Source organism: Phyllobates terribilis, unplaced genomic scaffold, assembly GCF_046119375.1.
Source record: "Phyllobates terribilis strain yellow unplaced genomic scaffold, ASM4611937v1 Scaffold_3__8_contigs__length_932513732, whole genome shotgun sequence".
Classification (NCBI taxonomy): Eukaryota; Metazoa; Chordata; class Amphibia; order Anura; family Dendrobatidae; genus Phyllobates; species Phyllobates terribilis.
Genome location: NW_027362763.1, coordinates 576029096 through 576048707, shown reverse-complemented (window position 1 = coordinate 576048707; position 19612 = coordinate 576029096). Strand labels below are relative to the sequence as shown.

At 45.6% G+C, this 19612-nt stretch overlaps 1 long non-coding RNA gene across 1 annotated transcript in view; it reads right to left on the bottom strand.

Moving 5' to 3' along the window:
- Window positions 1-2680: 2680 nt before the first annotated feature.
- The window catches only part of LOC141257198 (uncharacterized), a 73348-nt gene continuing 56416 nt past the window's right edge, over window positions 2681-19612 (bottom strand). The window contains exons 3-7 of the long non-coding RNA XR_012318033.1: window positions 15351-15516; window positions 15066-15160; window positions 6393-6517; window positions 5881-6069; window positions 2681-4191 (exon numbers count right to left, since the gene is read on the bottom strand). This is a non-coding gene — a long non-coding RNA (uncharacterized lncRNA). The remainder of the gene's footprint in view (window positions 4192-5880; window positions 6070-6392; window positions 6518-15065; window positions 15161-15350; window positions 15517-19612) is intronic.

Below are 19612 nucleotides of genomic sequence, written 5' to 3'. Positions count from 1 at the left end.
TACAAAGTAACAATGTCAGTGGATAGATATGAGGAAATTCGGAGAAGCCTTTGATTTGATGATAAGCGAACTCGTCCTGCGAGGTTGGAAATGGATCAAATAGCACCTATCAGTTACATCTGGAATATTTTTATCAAGGATTGCACGAAGCTCTACAATCTTAGTGCTAATGTAACAGTGGATGAGCAACTTGTAGCCTACAGAGGACGTTGCAAGTTCATTCAATATATGCCTAGTAAACCAGCCAAGTATGGAATAAAAATATTCTGGATGTGTGATTCTGCAAATTATTATGGGATGAATGGGCTTATCTACTGTGGCAAAGAACTTGGCACTCCAGTGTAGAAAGACCTAGGTTCAGACATTGTAAAAAAAACTTGCTGTACCAATTTATAATTCTGGTAGAAACACTGCAATGGACAATTACTTTACTAATGTTGAACTGGGCAATTTTTTTGCATGAAAAAGGTCTTACAGCGTACTATGAAGCCAAATTGACAAGATATTCCTTCGGTGATGAAGCACATTCCACAGCAATCAGTTTATGATAGTGTCTTTGGTTTCAGCAACAAAGCAACAATTGTGTCTTACAAAGTGAAGAAGGAAAAATCCTTTATATTACTCAGCACCATGCATCATGATTCCAGTATTGTCAGGAAACAGAAACCAGAAATCATCCTGAACTATAATAAAACTAAAGGAGGTGTGGACAAAATGGGTGAAATGGTTGGAAAATATTCATGACAGAGGCAAACAAAATGTTGGTCTGTAGTAATTTTTTCAAATATGCTTGATGTATCAACCCTTAATTCCTACATTATTTATACTGAAACTAATCCCCATTTCCATGCTAGTAGGAAGGACAGTAGATGCCTATTCTTCAAGTTCCTTTGCCATCAAATTGTAATGCCTCACATGATGCAGCGAAGCAACATAAAATGCTTGCCAAAGCAAACTAGAAAAGCTATCAAATGGTGTGGTGTATTCCATTTTCAGGCAATTCCAGAGCCAGGAGAAAGAAAACAAAAGCATGGTTTTATTTCTCCAACAAAGAAAGACAGGAAAACTGAGTGTTACTATATCATTTGTGGAGAAAATATCTGTAAAGAACATTCTTCACAAAAGATAACATGTAACTTGTGCGGAAGATCAATAAAATTCAAAAAGGAAAAGTTGGAAAAGAAAAGTAGCTGCAGCTAGTTTACTTCAACATTTATATACCCATGTTAGTGTGTTTTTCATGTCTTTGTTTGAAATTTGAAAAAAAATCGTTACATGATAAAAAGGATTAATCACATAGAATGCGTAACCCGGGCCTTTTAGGCCCATGTACTTATTTTTTTGGTGTTTTCTGCAAACAATTATAATTACAATGTTGTGCATTTTTCATATCTTACTTTGCAATTTTGAAATAAACGTGTAAAAGTTATTTATTTGAGTTCCTCCATATGATTTGTACAAGAGCCTAAAAGGCCCGGGTTACGTGAAAGTGTATATTTCAGACGTCACGCATTCTAGGGTTAATATATATTTGGAACGACAAAACCCTTAAATTTAATATAATCGGCCCCACATATCCCAACATTCAATATAATGGACCCTACATAGATTTAGCTATAATATAAAAAGCCCTACAAAACCCTCCATTTAATACAATGGGCCCCACAAAGCCCTGCAATTATTATAATGGACCCTGCATAGCCCTCCATTTAATATAATGAGCCTCACATGGCATTTCATATAACACAAATAGCCTTCCCTTTGTCATTGCAGTGCCACCGGAGAACACCCTTTCCCATTGGCGTGCCACTGGAGCACACCCTTTCCCGTTGGCGTGCCACCAGAGTACACCCTTTCCCATTGGAGTGCCACTGGAGCACACCCTTTCTTGTTGGATTGCCACCGGAGCACACCCTTTCCAGTTGACGTGCCACTGGAGCACACCCTTTCCCGATGACGTGCCTCCGGAGCACATCTTTTCCCATTTTTTCACCTATATATGACTATATGGACCCCTTATGTTGAATGGAAGGCTATGTGGGGCCCATTATATTAAATGAAAGGGTATATGGGGCTGTTATATTAAATTTAGTGCCATGTGGGGCCCTTTATATTAAATGTAGAGCTATGTGGTACCCATTAAATTATGTGGAGGGCTATATGTGACCCCTTATATTAAATGGAGGGCTATGTGGGTCCCGTGATATTATATGGATGGCTATGTGGGGCCCATGATATTAAATAGAGGGCTATGTTGGACTCACTACATTAAATGTGGGGCCCAATACATTAAATTGAGAGCTATGTGGGGCAAATTATATTAAATGAAGGGTTTTGTTGGGCCCATATTATATGTAAAGCTATGTGGTGCCCATTATAATAAATAGAAATAAATAAATAGAAAGCTACAGTTGTGTTTAATAGTTTACATACCTCGGCAGAATTTTTGCTTTCTTGGCCTTGTTTCAGAGAATATGAATGATAACAAAAAAACTTTTTCTCCACTCATGGTTATTGGTTGGGTGAAGCCATTTATTGTCAAACTACTGTGTTTTCGGTTGTCATTAAGATTTAAAAAGAGAAAACACAGTAGTTTGACAATAAATGGCTTCACCCAACCAATAACCATGAGTGGGCAAAAAGTTTTTTTGTTATCATTCATATTCTCGGAAACAAGGCCAAAGAAGGAAAAATTCTGCCGGGGTATGTAAACTTTTGAGCACAACTGTATACAGGTGCAGTAACCATACAAGAATAGCTAACATATTTACCAAACAAATTAAAGTACATTGTGCATGTCAACAATCAAACTGTCCATAAAGTATTAGCCATATATGGTCCCCACTAAAGAGATTGATGAACCAAAAGTAGTGGTACAAGAAGAGTACTTACTAGTGAGTGCCAAATAGTAGTGCCAGCCCCAATGTGCGTTTTGGTGTGTGCCTTCTTCCGGGGGTGTGGCATCATAAGCAGTGTGTGTCCCATAAATAAACATAAGGTACCAATAGCAGCAACCATAAAATAAAGAGTATTTATGAGGAACGAGTCAGCGCTAAGAATAGGACAGACCTGTGCCGACGTCAATGCAAGAACGCCGCCTCCCTAGTGTATCAGAATAGGCGTGCAACCCAACACCACGCCCACTGAGGTCACATTAGCGGAGAGAAAGTAAGAGTAAACGTGCAGTCAAAAGCCACGCACACGGAGGGTCACATGAACGGAAAGACAGACTAAATGAGTGTGAAGCCTAAAGCCACGGCCACTAAAAGTCACATGAGCGGAGGAGCAGTTGCTCAGAGGCACGCCCCCCATAATCGCAAATAGTGATGTAGGGGGAGAACGGGAGGAAGGCACGCGCATAGATGGAAAGTCACAATTAGGTATACGAAAACCTGTCACAAAAGGTCAAAATAGAGAACAGCTCAGAGAGAGGTAAACCCAGACATGTAGCACAACAGGGTACTAATTAGTATTAACTTTTACCAAACATGGAGAATATATAGATATCTAGGTAGGACAGAAGAGGTTTAAAGCCTGGACATAAAAATATGTATGTCCAGTGACGACCTGTATGGTAAAGAATCAACAAAAAAGGTTTTATGCAATCTTAACTTATACAATTTATACTATCTTAAGATATAGGTCAGGGAGAACCAGATAAGAAAGAAACAAAAAAGGGAAGGAAATCCCAAGTTGGAGATTGGGCACCCCCCGGGGCATCAAGGACATGAATTCAACACAGGTGGCAACATGGTACCAATGATGCCAGTGATATGAGCCATGCCCTGATGTCATGGAGGTAACCCCAATAAGGATAAAGAAGGAAAATGCCCCAGAAAGAGAAAAAGACATTGTAGCAAATACCCGGATCCAAAAGCTATTAAGGGTATGGATAAAGCTGAAAGAGATACAGAAAAATGGGCCTGCAGGTCATTTAAAATGAAGTTGGACAAGTCAATAACATTGGTTATATGCATATAATAAGAACATAGTATATATCCACATGAAACAAATTGATGTTCAGATGTAGTACATATAGGCTGTTAAAGCCTAATTGTCCACATCTTGTCTAGTGGTGCCTTCTCATCCTATTCTCTTATTTCTCCTCTTCAAAATGATGCCAGGAGGCATCCACATCCTCTTCAATATGGATAGAAGCAAGGGCCAACATCAAGGTACGGTAAGTATATACTAAAAGATGATAAATGGGACATTATTAGGATTGTAGCAACAAACACAATTAAAAATAATTTTAGTTTAAAACATTATAAAAACATGATGCCAAAAATACGTCTGGAGGGGAAAAAGGGGAGGGAGATTAGAGAAATGGAGTAAAAGTCAAGGCCTCATTAAGGCCATGGGGATGTAACGTTTTCAAAGTCCAGATCCATCTTGATTCTTTTTGGGCCAGGAGTCGGCTGGTATTGGCACCACGCAGGTTCAAATATATGTGGTCTATCCCCTTAACCCGAAGGATCACAAGCGTGATGGAGCTTAAAATGTTTAGGTATTGTCTTTAATAGATCTAAATTGTCTTCTGTAGCAGCTGCCATGATGTCCTGGACAAGTTCTCTCACTCAAATTTTGAGCATCCTAGTTGTCATGCCTATATATATTAAGGAGCAGGGACACGAAGCATGATATATTACGTTACGTGTTGTACAGGTATTAGGGTATGTTATATCAAACTCCTTTCCAGTCGAAGAGAGAAACTTCTTAGCCTTTTCAATATTAAGGCAAGTTATACAGGAGCCACATGGAGTGTAGCCCCAATTCCTCTTCTTATCGGTTGGTTTTATATCCGTAATCCGTGACTGATTAGTCGGTGTATAATAGCTCCGAACCAAATGGTCCTGTAAATTTAAAGATCTACGTGCAGTGATAGATGGATTTGCAGGGAGTTATTGTTTAAGGGTGAGATCAGCCAATAGGATGAGCCAATGTTTTTTAAAAATGTCATACATCCTCTGCCATTGAGAATGGTATTGAGTCACCATTCTCACAGGATTGGCTTGCACCGATTGTCTCTTAGGACAAATTAATTGTTGACGAGCAGCATTTTTCGCTCGAATGTAGGTGTGCTTAATGCTTCTCTTACTGTACCCTCTATCCAGAAACCTCCCTTTCATTTCCTCTGCTCTCATTTCTAAGTCTTCAATGATAGAACAAATCTGTCTGATTCTAAGAAACTGACTAATTGGAACTGATCTAACCACACGTCTTGGATGTGAAGAAGAGGCGTGCAAGACAGCATTGACGGCTGTCTCTTTCCGATAGACATCAGACTGTAAAATGACAGATTCACCCCTTTTAATAGTCACATCCAAGAAATCAATCTTTTGATAATTGAATTTATACGTCAGTCTGATATTAAGTTCATTAGAATTCAGTTCTTGAAAAAAACTTAGTAGTTCTACAGATGTACCTCGCCAGATCAAAAATACATCATCAATGTACCGGGTCCAAAAAATGACCCAGTCCATTGATGATCATCAATGTGATGAGAAGAGCTCCCTCTCCCACAGCCCCAGGAACAAGTTAGCATAAGAGGGCACACAGGCTGCCCCCATTGCTGTTCACTGGAGCTGCAGGAAGAAGGACCCATTGAAGACAAAAAAGTTTTTGGTGAGTACAAACTCCAACAGTGTTAGAATGAAGTCTCTCTCATCAAAGGTAAATTGAGACATGGAATGGAAATGGGCAACGGCTTTCAGTCCATCACCATGGCGGATACTCGTATTTAATGACTACACATCACAAGTAACAAGAAGCATATCCTTGTCAATGTGAGTGGAGTCAATTTTTTGTAGATCAGATGTATCACGTAGATAGGAGGGAATTGTTTCCACCAAAGGTTTAAGAAATAATCCACATACTTACTGATCTCTGTGTGAGTCCTCCAATACCAGCAATTATGGGTCTACCCAGAGGGGTCTTCATATCTTTATGGACCTTCCGTAACAAGTACAGCGTTGAAACAGATGGATCCTTCACCAATAATGTGTCATACAATTCCCTGGTGATAATGCCTCTCTCTATCCCAGCTAAAAGGATTTTGTTGAGTTGATCCTTGAAAGATAATAAGGGATTGAACGTCAGTTTTTTGTAACACTGATGGTCTTTAAGCATTTTATTTGCCTCTGCCTCATACATTTTAGTTGGCCACACCACAACGTTGCCACTCGTGTCAGCTGGTTTGAATATAACGTCTTTTATTGCTTTAAGACGTTTCAAACCGATGTGTTCAGACATTCTAAGGTTATCATTGTGTATATTGATAGGTATGCTATATAAATCCTCAGAAACCAGCTGAACAAAGATGTCAACGTTGGGACATAGTGACAATGGTGGAAAATTTTTTGATTTTGGTCGTATGGATATTGGAACCTTACCTAAAGAAGGTATATTGTGTTCAGCCGCCAATCCCTCCAAAACTCTTAAAGTCTCCTGTTCCTCTGGCATTGGAAAATGCTTCTGTATATCTTCATTATGAAACAATTTTTTGAAAAGTAGAGTTCTGGCAAAAATGTATACGTCAAAGTTGTTAACTGATCAAGTCGCAGGATGGAGGTAGCATATAACAGGATGGGGGCGCACATAGCCCTCAATTTACTAAAATAGGTCCCACATAGCCAAACATTCAATATAATAGGCCCCTCATAGCTTTTCATATAATATAAAGAGATCTTCAAAACCCTCCATTTAATACAGTGGGCCCCATGTAGCCCTGCAAGTAATATAATGGGTCCCACAAAGAACTCCATTTAATATAATATGACCTTTATAGCTTTCTACTTATTATAATGGGCACCACATAGCTTTACATATAACATGGGCCCCACAAAACCCTTCATTTAATATAATGTGCACCACATAGCTCTCAATTTATTATATGGACCCCATATAGCCCTCCATTTAATATAATGGGCCCCATATAGCCCTCCATTTAATATACTGAATCCAACATAGCCCTCCGTTTAATATAAGGGGTCACATATAGCCCTCTACATAATATAATGGGTACCACATAGCTCTCCATTTAATATAAAGGGCCCCGCATGACACTAAATTTAATATAACGGCCCCATATACCCTTTCATCTATAATATAACCGGGGATGCGTGTCTCTGTCTGAAGCCTTTATAGACTGCGCATGCGCGATGCGCAGTCTGGCTCCAGAAAGAAGTAGGCATCCATCCGTTACAGGTAAGAGGAGTGTATGGCGCTGGAGTTCGCGGTATGCGTAGACACTGAGCGCATACCACGATCTCCGGCGCCATACTTACATACTTACCTGACCGGGAGGAGCGATTCCGCGGCGTCTCTCTTTGCCGGAGACCGGGGGCGGAGTGAAGGCATCGGATCGGCACATGCGCATAGTGCTATCCGGCGCCATTTTACGTCTTCAGCAAAATGGCACCGGACAGTGTGGTGCTCCGGCGCCGCACTCCTTCCTCGGCATCCGACAGAACAGGACACCGCAGCGCTGTAGCACAGGGAAGAAAGGTGAGTATAAAGTGTTTATTTTTTTGTATGTGTGTACAGCATGAAAGGCATGAGGGGGCCACACATACCAGGATTGTGGGATGAGGGGACCATGCATACCAGAATTGGGGGGTGAGGGGACCATGCATACCAGGATTGGGGGGACCATGCATACCAGGATTGAGGGGGTGACGGGACCATGCATACCAGGATTGAGGGGTGAGGGGACCATGCATACCAGGATAGGGATCTGTGGGGACCATGCATACCAGGATGAGGGGTACCATGTATACCAGGATTGGGGGGTGAGGAGACCATGCATACCAGGATTGGGGGGTGAGGGGACCATGCATACTAGGATTGGGGGGTGAGGGGACCATGCATACCAGGATTGGGGGGTGAGGGGACCATGCATACCAGGATTAGGGGATGATGGGGTGCCATGCATACCAGGATTGGGGGGTGACGGGACCATGCATATCAATATTGGGGGGGTGAGGGGACCATGCATATCAGGATTGGGGGGTGAGGGGACCATGCATATCAGGATTGGGGGATGAGGGGACCATGCATACCAGGAAGAGGGGTACCATGCATACCAGGATTGGGGGGTGAGGGGACCATGCATACCAGTATTGGGGGGTGAGGGGACCATGCATACCAGGATTGGGGGGTGAGGGGACCATGCATACCAGGATTGGGGGGTGAGGGGACCATGCATACCAGGATTGGGGGGAGAGTGGTGCCATGCATATCAGGATTGGGGGGGTGAGGGGTGCCATGCATACCAGAATAGGGATAAGGGGTGCCATGCATACCAGGATGAGGGATGGGGTGCCATGCATACAAGGATGAGGGGTACCATACATACCAGGATAGGGATGAGAGGTACCATGTACACCAGGATGGGGATGTGGAGTACCATGTATACCAGGATTGGGGATGAGGAGAGCCATGCATACCAGGGTTGGGGATGAGAGAGCCATGCATACCAGGGTTGGGGATGAGGGGTGCAATGCATACCAGGATTGGGGATGAGGGGTGCCATGCATATCAGGATTGGGGATGAGGGGTGCCATGCATACCAGGATTGGGGATGAGGGGTGCCATGCATACCAGGATTGGGGATGAGGGGTGCCATGCATACCAGGATTGGGGATGAGGGAGCCATGCATACCAGGACCAGGATTGGGGATGAGGGGTGCCATGCATACCCGGATTGGGGATGAGGGGTGCCATGCATACCGGAATTGGGGATGAGGGGTGCCATGCATACCGGGATTGGGGATGAGGGGTGCCATGCATACCGAGATTGGGGATGAGGGGTGCCATGCATACCGAGATTGGGGATGAGGGGTGCCATGCATACTGGGATTGGGGATGAGGGGTGCCATGCATACCGGGATTGGGGATGAGGGGTGCCATGCATACCGGGATTGGGGATGAAGGAGCCATGCATACTGGGATTGGGGATGAGGGGGGCCATTCATACCGGGATTGGGGATGAGGGGGGACATGCATACTGGGATTGGGGATGAGGGGTGCCATGCATACCGGGATTGGGGATGAGGGGTGCCATGCATACCGGGATTGGGGATGAGGGGTGCCATGCATACCAGGATTGGGGATGAGGGGTGCCATGCATACCAGGATGAGGAACACCATACATACCAGGATAGGGATGAGGGATGGGGTACCATACATACCAGGATAGGATGAGGAGTACCACACATACCTGGATAGGGATGAGGAGTATCACACACACCAGGATTGGGATGAGGGGGCCACGCATACCAGGATTGGGGGGTGAGGGGTGCCATGCATACCAGGATTGGGGGTGAGGGGTGCCATGCATACCAGGATTGGGGGTGAGGGGTGCCATGCATACCAGGATTTGAGGTGAGGGGTGCCATGCATACCAGGTTAGGGGTGAGGGGTGCCATGCATACCAGGATAGGGGTGAGGGGTGCCATGCATACCAGGATAGGGGTGAGGGGTGCCATGCATACCAGGACAGGATGGGGGCAGCACAAATACCAGGAGGGGGGTAGCACATACCAGCATGGGAGACTATATACCAATAAAAATGCTTGCCACACAGGCGTAGAACGGGTTCAATAGCTAGTTTAATATAATGGGCCTCACATAGCCCTCCAATTAATGTAATGGATACCACATAGCCCTCAAATTAATATAATGGATCTGACATACCCCTTCAATTAATGTAATGGGCATCACATAGCTTTACAAATAAAATAATGGGCCAAATATAACCCTCCATTTAATGTTATGAGCCCCACATGGATTTTCTTATAATATATTGGAACCCACATAGCCCTCCATTCAATATAAGGGGTCCCATATAGCCCTCCATTTATTATAATGTGCCCTACCTACATAGCCTTCCATTTAATATAATGTGACCCACAAAACCCTTCATTTAATACAATGGGCCCCATGTAGCCCTGTAATTAATATAATGGGTCCCACAAAAATCTCCATCTATAATATAACTAGAGATGCTTACCTCTGTCTCAAGCTTTTATAGACTGCGCAAGCACGACACATCTGTGCAGTCTGGCTCCAGACAGAAGAACGCATGTAGGTGTTACAGCTAAGAGGAGTGTGTATGGAGCCGGAGATCACGGTATGCGTAGACACTGAATGCATACCCCGATCTTTGGCGCCATACTTACCTGATCGGGAGGAGCGTTGCTGCGACGCCTCTCTTTTCTCTGTGTGCCCGCTAGTAAGGAGAATGAATATTCAGTGCTCCTCACTCCCATGGCCGTCGGGAGCAGTGAATATTCATTTTCTTTAGCAACAGGCACACGCAAGAGTTGCAGCAGCCATCTTCTGCCTCCTGTGTCAGCTCCTGCGCCGCTTCCCCCACAGTGTTTGTGTGTATGTATGTATGTATATACACTGCTCAAAAAATAAAGGGAACACTTAAACAACAGACTATAACTCCAACTAAATCAAACTTCTGTGAAATCAAACTGTCCACTTAGGAAGCAGCACTGATTGACAATCAATTTCACATGCTGTTGTGCAAATGGAATAGACAATAGATGGAAATTATTGGCAATTATCAAGACACCCTCAATAAAGTAGTGGTTCTGCAGGTGGGGACCACAGACCACATCTCAGTACCAATGCTTTCTGGCTGATGTTTTGGTCACTTTTGAATGTTGGTTGTGCTTTCACACTCGTGGAAGCATGAGACGGACTCTACAACCCACAGAAGTTGCTCAGGTAGTGCAGCTCATCCAGGATGGCACATCAATGCGAGCTGTGGCAAGAAATTTTGAGGTCTGTCAGCGTAGTGTCCAGAGGCTGGAGGCGCTACCAGGAGACAGGCCAGTACACCAGGAGACGTGGAGGGGGAGCCCTACAAAATGACCTCCAGCAGGCCACAAATATGCATGTGTCTGCACAAACAGTTAGAAACCGACTCCATGAGGGGGGTATGAGGGCCCGACGTCCACAGATGGGGGTTGTGCTCACAGCCAAACACCGTGCAGGACGCTTGGCATTTGCCACAGCCCTGTGCTCTTCACAGATGAAAACAGGTTCACACTAAGCACATGTGACAGACGTGACAGTCTGGAGACGCCGTGGAGAGCGATCTGCTGCCTGCAACATCCTTCAGCATGACCGGTTTGGCAGTGGGTAAGTAATGGTGTGGGGTGGCATTTCTTTGGAGGGCCGCACAGCCCTGCATGTGCTCGCCAGAGGTAGCCTGACTGCCATTAGGTACTGAGATGAGATCCTCAGACCCCTTGAGAGACCATATGCTGGTGCGGTTGGCCCTGGGTTCCTCCTAATGCAGGACAATGCCAGACCTCATGTGGCTGGAGTGTGCCAGCAGTTCCTGCAAGATGAAGGCATTGAAGCTATGGACTGGCCCGCCCGTTCCCCAGACCTGAATCCAATTGAGCACATCTAGGACATCATGTCTCGCTCCATCCACCAACGTCACATTGCACCACAGACTGTCCAGGAGTTGGCGGATGCTTTAGTCCAGGTCTGGGAGGAGATCTCACAGGAGACCATCAACAACTTCATCAGGAGCATGCCCAGGCAAAAAAGTGTGAAACAACAGAAAATATATCTTACATTATAGGTTCTTCAAAGTAGCCACCTTTTGCTTTAATGACTGCTTTGCACACTCTTGGCATTCTCTTGATGAGCTTCAAGAGGTAGTCACCGGAAATGGTTTTCACTTCACAGGTGTGCCCTGTAAGGTTTAATAAGTGGGATTTCTTGCCTTATAAATGGGGTTGGGACCATCAGTTGTGTTGTGCAGAAGTCAGGTGGATACACAGCTCATAGTCCCACTGAATAGACTGTTAGTTTTTCTTTACTTAGCTGCTTTTTTCTTGCCATAATACAAATTCTAAGAGTGGCCATCATTACTTTAAGAAATGAAGGTCAGTCAGTCTGAAAAATTGGGCAAACTTTGAAAGTGTCCCCAAGTGCAGTTGCAAAAACCATCAAGCGCTACAAAGCAACTGGCTCACATGAGGACCGCCCCAAGAAAGGAAGACCAAGATTCACCTCTGCTTCTGAGGATAAGTCTATCCGAGTCACCAGCCTCAGAAATCGCAGGTTAACAGCAGCTCAGATTAGAGACCAGGTCAATGCCACACAGAGTTCTAGCAGCAGACACATCTCTACAACAACTGTTAAGAGGAGACTTTGTGCAGCAGGCCTTCATGGTAACATAGCTGCTAGGAAACCACTGCTAAGGACAGGCAACAAGCAGAAGAGACTTGTTTGGCCTAAAGAACACAAGGAATGGACATTAGACCAGTGGAAATCTGTTCTTTGGTCTGATGAGTCCAAATTTGAGATCTTTGGTTCCAACCACCATGTCTTTGTGGGATGCAGAAAAGGTGAGCGGATGGACTCTACATGCCTGGTTCCCACCGTGAAGCATGGAGGAGGTGTGATGGTGTGGGGGTGCTTTGCTGGTGACACTGTTGGGGATTTATTCAAGATTGAAGGCATACTGAACCAGCATGGCTACCACAGCATCTTGCAGCGGCATGCTAATCCATCCGGTTTGCGTTTAGTTGGACCATCATTTATTTTTCAACAGGACAATGACCCCAAACACACCTCCAGAATGTGTAAGGGCTATTTGACCAAGAAGGAGAGTGATGGGGTGTTACGCCAGATGACCGAGCCTCCACAGTCACCAGACCTGAACCCAATCGAGACGGTTTGGGGTGAGCTTGACAGCAGAGTGAAGGCAAAAGGGCCAACAAGTGCTAAGCATCTCTGGGAACTCCTTCAAGATTGTTGGAAGACCATTTCCGGTGACTACCTCTTGAAGCTCATCAAGAGAATGCCAAGAGTGTGCAAAGCAGTCATCAAAGCAAAAGGTGGCTACTTTGAAGAACCTAGAATATAAGACATGTTTTCAGTTGTTTCACACTTTTTTGTTAACTATATAATTCTACATGTGTTAATTCATAGTTTTGAAGCCTTCAGTGTGAATGTACATTTTTCATAGTCATGAAAATACAGAAAAATCGATAAATGAGAAGGTGTGTCCAAACTTTTGGTCTGTACTGTATATACATTCAGGAGACCTTGCTTATAAAAAGGGTGCGAAGCTTAGAGCTTCATTTAGGCCCCGCGGAGTCCAGAGTAAGAATGCATCTGGCCTCTTTATGGGCCAGAAGTTTTGCGGCATTGCCTCCCCGGGAGCCAAGATGTAACACATCTATTCCATGCACCTTCAATGTCCTTGGGTCCAAATTATGTACGGCCCGGACGTGGCGTAGTAATGTGTTGAGATCCCGGGATCATCCGCCGTCTATCAGGCCGCAGCCACAAGTGGCATGATAGACGACATTGGTGGTACCACACGAGATGTAATTCGTAATACAAGAGAGCCGTCAGATGATGCAAAGGATGCACTTCGGAAGAAATTGGCGCAGGCAAGACAGTGGCCACAGGGAAAGCAAACCACCGTGGGTTCGAAATGAGTTTGATGGAGATGGAACATAGTTGGTGGACACCAAGAGATCTCCCAAGTTTTTGGCCCGCCGAGCCTTCATCAGTGAGGGATTACCAAGGTGGCTTCGCAGGGAGGGCTCCATGCCAAGCATACCCCAATGTTTAGTCAAAATCGTCCGAATAGAGTCCCATTCGTGATTGAAGGTAGAAATATAGCGGGTACCTTCTTGTTCTTTCACCGCCTCCCCCGAACAGGCTGGGTACAATAACTGGTTACAGGGAGTTCCCCGTGCCATCCGATAGCCACGGTCGATGCTCCTGTTACTATATCCACGATTCCTAAAACGATCAGCCAGATCTGCGGCTTGTGTCTCAAATTTAGTCAGTGGAGCAAATCCGCCTCATCCTGTCCGACCGGGACTGCCCTAATCTTCGATGAATTATGTGCGGACTCAGTGTTTCAAAGCATTTACTGCCATAGGTTTGCGGTAGACGTCAGTCTGAATAGCGGAGTGGGCATCCACCTCCAGAGTGACGTCAAGAAAATCAATGCATTTAGCATGATGTGTATAAGTGAGTTTGATCCCAAGTGAGTTAGAAATGAGTCGCACCATAAAATTATCAAGCTCCTTCACCGTCCCCCGCCAAAAAAATAAAATGTCATCGATGTATCTCAGCAAAGACTCAACCTGGTCCACGCCCCGCGTGCCCTCATCACCAAAGAGGTCCCTCTCCCATGCCCCAAGGAAGAGGCTGGCGTACGAGGGCGCGCAGGCCGCCCTCATGGCTGTGCCTCGCTTTTGGAGATACACCATATCTTTAATTAAAAAATAATTATGTGAGAGGACGAGGTGAAGGAGCTCAAGGATAAATTCAAGCGATGGGCCGTCCAGGTCGGAGGTTCCGAGGAAGAGGCGGACCACTTCCAGGCCCAGATCATGGCTGATACAAGTGTACAGGCTCTCAACATTGGCCGTCACCATCAGAGTGCCGTCCTCCACAAGGACGCTATCAACCCGAGTAAGGACGTTCGTTGTGTCCTTTATATATGGTGGATAAACTCAACAAGGGGCCTGAGATGTCTGTCAATGTATTTGCATATCAATTCGCACAGGCCTCCCAAACCAGGCACAATCGGACGTCCCGGGGGGCTGACAGCGTCCTTGTGTATCTTGGGGAGGAGATAGAAGGTAGCCGTTTTTGGAAACTGCATTGTAAGAGCCTCCACTGTTTTCTTGTTGATAACTCCTTGTTCACAGGCATGAGCCAGGATCCCCTGGAGCACCGCGGAGAACGTTGCTGTTGGGTTAAAAGATAATTTAGTATAGATGTTGAGCCCCGTAATTGGCGAAGTGTCTCCTTTTCATATTTGGAACAGGGCCATACCACTATGTTCCCTCACTTGTCTGCCGGTTTAAAGAACACGTCTTGAAGAGACTGCAACTGTGGAATGGCTACATGTTGGAAGTGTGTCAAATTATCAAATCTCCGGCGTGTGGAGAGACGTCTAAGGTCCTCCGTGACCAATCGCACAAATATCTACACAGCCGGACTGAGGGACAAAGGTGGGAAACATGTGGATTTAGGGTACAAGCATTGTAATGACCCACCTGTTGAAAGAGTTCCCTGCTTCAAAAGGAAGTCCTCTAAATTTTGTAGGGCCTCTTCCTCCACAGCGCTCATAGGGTCTCCATCACCACGCAACCTTGAATGGAGTTTATGGAGAATCAGTTTGCGGGCAAACATGTGGAGGCTCTTGAGAGCAGTGAAAAAAAGAATGGCATTTGTTGGTGAAAATGATAGGCCTCTCCCAAGAACTTCCACCTGTGCAGCAGATAGTATACAGTATGTGTAGATAGGTTAATGATACGGAGCCCCCCCTGGGATACACCAACCTGGAATGGAGTCGTCTGTTTCCTTCTGTTGAGTCTAGTCTGGACCCTTTGTGGGGGGTAGGTGGGTTGTCTGGCATGAGAGCCTGATGGTTCCAGAGGGAAACGGTCATCTGTAGACGTCAATGACGCTGTTGATACCGAACGTGAGCGGGAATAGTTGCTGTTCCTAAAATGAGAGAGTGTGACGTCTGAGATGGAAGCCTCCATCTATAAACACTCAAGGTCTGTTTATCCCGTATATCACGTTGTAATTTTTGGTCTTACTTGAATAAATTTCTTTGACCCACTTTTGGGATTCAGCGTCAATGTCGTCATTTAGTTTCTTCAGATCGTCACTAGTTAAGTCTCTCTTGAGCTGGATCTGAAGCTGCTCAATTTCAGTTTCAATCTCTGAAAGGGATGCCTCATTCATCTTCTTTTTACTCACTCTTTTCTCCTTTGTCCTCATACTGCTTGAGTCGGCAGGTTTTCGTGATACACCAGTCCACTGGTAACTGGTGTATTTGCGACTCTTTTTGTATAATATACTGGACCTCCGTTTGACTCAATTTAATATAGTAGGTCCCACATAGCCCTACAATTAATGTATTGGGCACCACATAGCTTTACATATAATATAATGGATCTTACCTACCCCTCCATTTAATGTAATGGGCCCCACATAGATTTTCTAATAATATATTGGCAGCCACATAGCACTCCATTCAATAAAAGGGGTCCCAATTAGCCCTCCATTTATTAAAATGTGCCCTACATAACATTCCATTTAATATAATTGGAACCGCAAAACCCTTCATTTAATATAACCGGCCCCACATAGCCCAACATTCAATATAATGGACCCCACATAGATCTACCTATAATATAAAGAGCCCTACAAAACCCTCTATTTAACACAATCGGCCCCACGTAGCCCTGTAATTATTATATTGGACCTCGCATAGCCCTCCATTTAATATAATGAGCGCCACATGGCACTCCATATAACAGGCCACACTTAGCCTTCCCTTTTCCATTGCAGTGCCCCCTTTCCCGTTGGCGTGCTATCGGAGCACACCTTTTCCCATTGGCATGCCTCCATTCAATATAAAGGATCCCATATAGCCTTCCATTTATTAGAATACACCCTACATAGCCTTCCCTTTAATATAATCACACCCACAAAACCCTTTCTTTAATATAATATAATGGATCCCATACAGCCCTCCATTTAACATACTGCGTCCAACTTAGCCCTCCATTTAATATAAGGGGTCACATATAGCCCTCCACATAAATTAATGGGTACCACATAGCTCTCCATTTAATATAAAGGGCCCCACATGGCACTAAATTTAACATAATGACCCCATATACCCTCTAATTTAATATGATGGGCCCCACATAGCCCTCCATTTAATGTAATGGGTACCACATAGCCCTCAAATTAATATAATGGTTCCGACATAGCCCTTCAGTTAATGGAATGGGCACCACATAGCTTTACATATAAAATAATGGGCCAAATATAACGCTCCATTTAATGTTATGGGCCCCACATGGATTTTCTTATAATATATTGGGACCCACATGGCCCTCCATTCAATAAGTGGTCCCATATAGCCCTCCATTTATTATAATGTGCCCTACATAGCCTTCCATTTAATATAATGTGACCCAAAAAAAAAATAATAATTTAATACAATGGGCCCCGCGTAGCCCTGAAATTAATATAATGGGTCCCACAAAAAACTCTATTTAATATAATGTGATCTGCATAACATTATATCTATAATATAACCGGCCGAGAGTCCGTCTGTCTGAAGCCTATAGACTGCGCGTCCTGGCTCCAGACAAAAGAACGCATGGAGCCGTTACAGGTAAGAGGAGTGTATGGCACCGGAGATCGCGGTATGCGTAGACACTGAACGCATACCGCAATCTCCGGCGCCATACTTACATACTTACCTGACCGGGAGGAGCGTTGCCGCGGCGCCTCTCTTCTGGCCAGAGACCGGGGGCGGAGTGAAGGCGTCGGAATCGCCGCATGCGCATAGCGCTATCTGGCACTATTTTACTGAAGACATTGCATTGTGTCTTCAGCAAAATGACGCCGGACAGCGCGTTGCTCTGGCGCCGCATTCCTCCCCCGGCAGAACAGGACACAGCAGCGCTGGAGTACAGGGAAGAAAGGTCAGTATAAGTGTTTTTTGTTTGTATGTGTGCAGAGGAGTACCATGCATACCAGGATTGGGGGGTGAGGGGGCCACACATACCAGGATTGGGGGATGAGGGGTACCATGCATACCAGAATTGGGGGATGAGGGGGCCACACATACCAGGATTGGGTGGATGAGGGGTACCATACATACCAGGATTGAGGGATGAGGGGGCCACACATACCGGGATTGGGGGATGAGGGGACCATGCATACCAGGATTGGGGGACGAGGGGACCATGCATACCAGGATAGGGGGTGAGGGGACCATGCATATCAGGATTGAGGGATGAGGAGGCCACGCATACCAGGATTGGGGGATGAGGGGTACCAAGCATACCAGGATTGGGGGTGAGGGGTACCATTCATACCAGGATTGGGGGATGAGGGGTACCATGCATTTCGGATTGGGGGATGAGGAGTGGCATGCATACCAGGATAGGAGATGGGGGGTGCCACGCATACCAGGATAGGGGATGGGGGGTGCCATGCATACGAGTATTGGGGGAAGAGGGGTGCCATGCATACCAGGATTGGGGGAAGAGGGGTGACATGCATGCCAGGATTGAGGGGAAAGGGGTACCATGCATACAAGGATTGAGGGGTGAGGGGTACCATGCATACCAGGATAGGGGAATGAGGGGTACCATGCATACCTGGATTGGGGGATGAGGGCTACCATGCATACCAGGATAGGGATCTGGGGGGCCATGCATACCAGGATTCGGATAAGGGGCCATGCATACCAGGATAGGGATGAGGGGTACCATGTATACCAGGATAGGGATGAGGGGTACCATGCATACCAGGATGAGGGAGCTATGCATACCAGGATGAGGGGCGCCATGCATGCCAGGATTGGGGATGACGGGTTCCATGCATGCAAGGACTGGGGATGAGGGGTGCCATGCATACCAGGATTGGAGGTGAGGCGTGCCATGCATACCAGGATAGGGATGAGGCGTGCCATGCATACCAGGATAGGGATGAGGCGTGCCATGCATACCAGGATTGGGGGATGAGGGGACCATGCATATCAGGATTGAGGGATGAGGAGGCCACGCATACCAGGATTGGGGGATGAGGGGTGCCATGCATACCAGGATTAGTGGTGAGAGGTGCCATGCATACCAGGATTGGGGGTGAGGGGTGCTATGCTTACCAGGATTGAGGGTGAGGGGTGCCATGCATACCAGGATTGAGGGTAAGGGGTGCCATGCGTGCCAGGATTGGGGGGTGAGGGGTGCCATGCAAACCAGGATAGGGATGAGGTGTACCATGCATACCAGGATAGGGATGAGGGCAGCACATAACAGGATGGGGGAACAGGATTGAGGAGCACAAATACCAGGATGGGGGCAGCACAAATACCAGGATGGGGGCAGCACAAATACCAGGATAGGAGACCATATATCAATAAAAATGCTCGCCACCCGGGCGTAGAACGGGCTCAATAGCTAGTTTATTATAATGGGACCTTCATAGCCCTCCATTTAATATAGTGGACCCCACATAACCCTCCATTTAAAATAATGGTCCCCACGTAGTCTTCCATTTAATATAATGAGCGCCACTTACCATTCATATAATATCACGGGACCTACATAGCCTTCCATTTAATATAAGGGGACACATATAGGCCTCCACGTAATATAATGGGTCCCACATGGCACTAAATTGTCAAATATACCCTATCATTTAATATACCGTATTTTTCAGACTATAAGATGCACTGGACCAAAAGACGCACCTAGGTTTTAGAGGAGGAAAATAGAAAAAAAAATTGAAGCAAAAAATGTGGTCATGATGCGCTGTTAAAGGGGAGGGGGTCTCTGGCTGACACTTATAAGGGTAATGTCCCTCAATTCTGTTAATAATATCCCCCATCCTGGAATATATGGCCCCGCTCTTCCTATTATACGTGGTCCCCATCCCTATCCAGGTATGCATGGCAACGCTGATCCCCATCCTGGTATGCATGTCACTCCTCATCGTTGTATACATGGCATCCCTCTTCCTAGTATGCGTGGACCCTTCATCCCTCTTCCTGATATGCATGGCACCC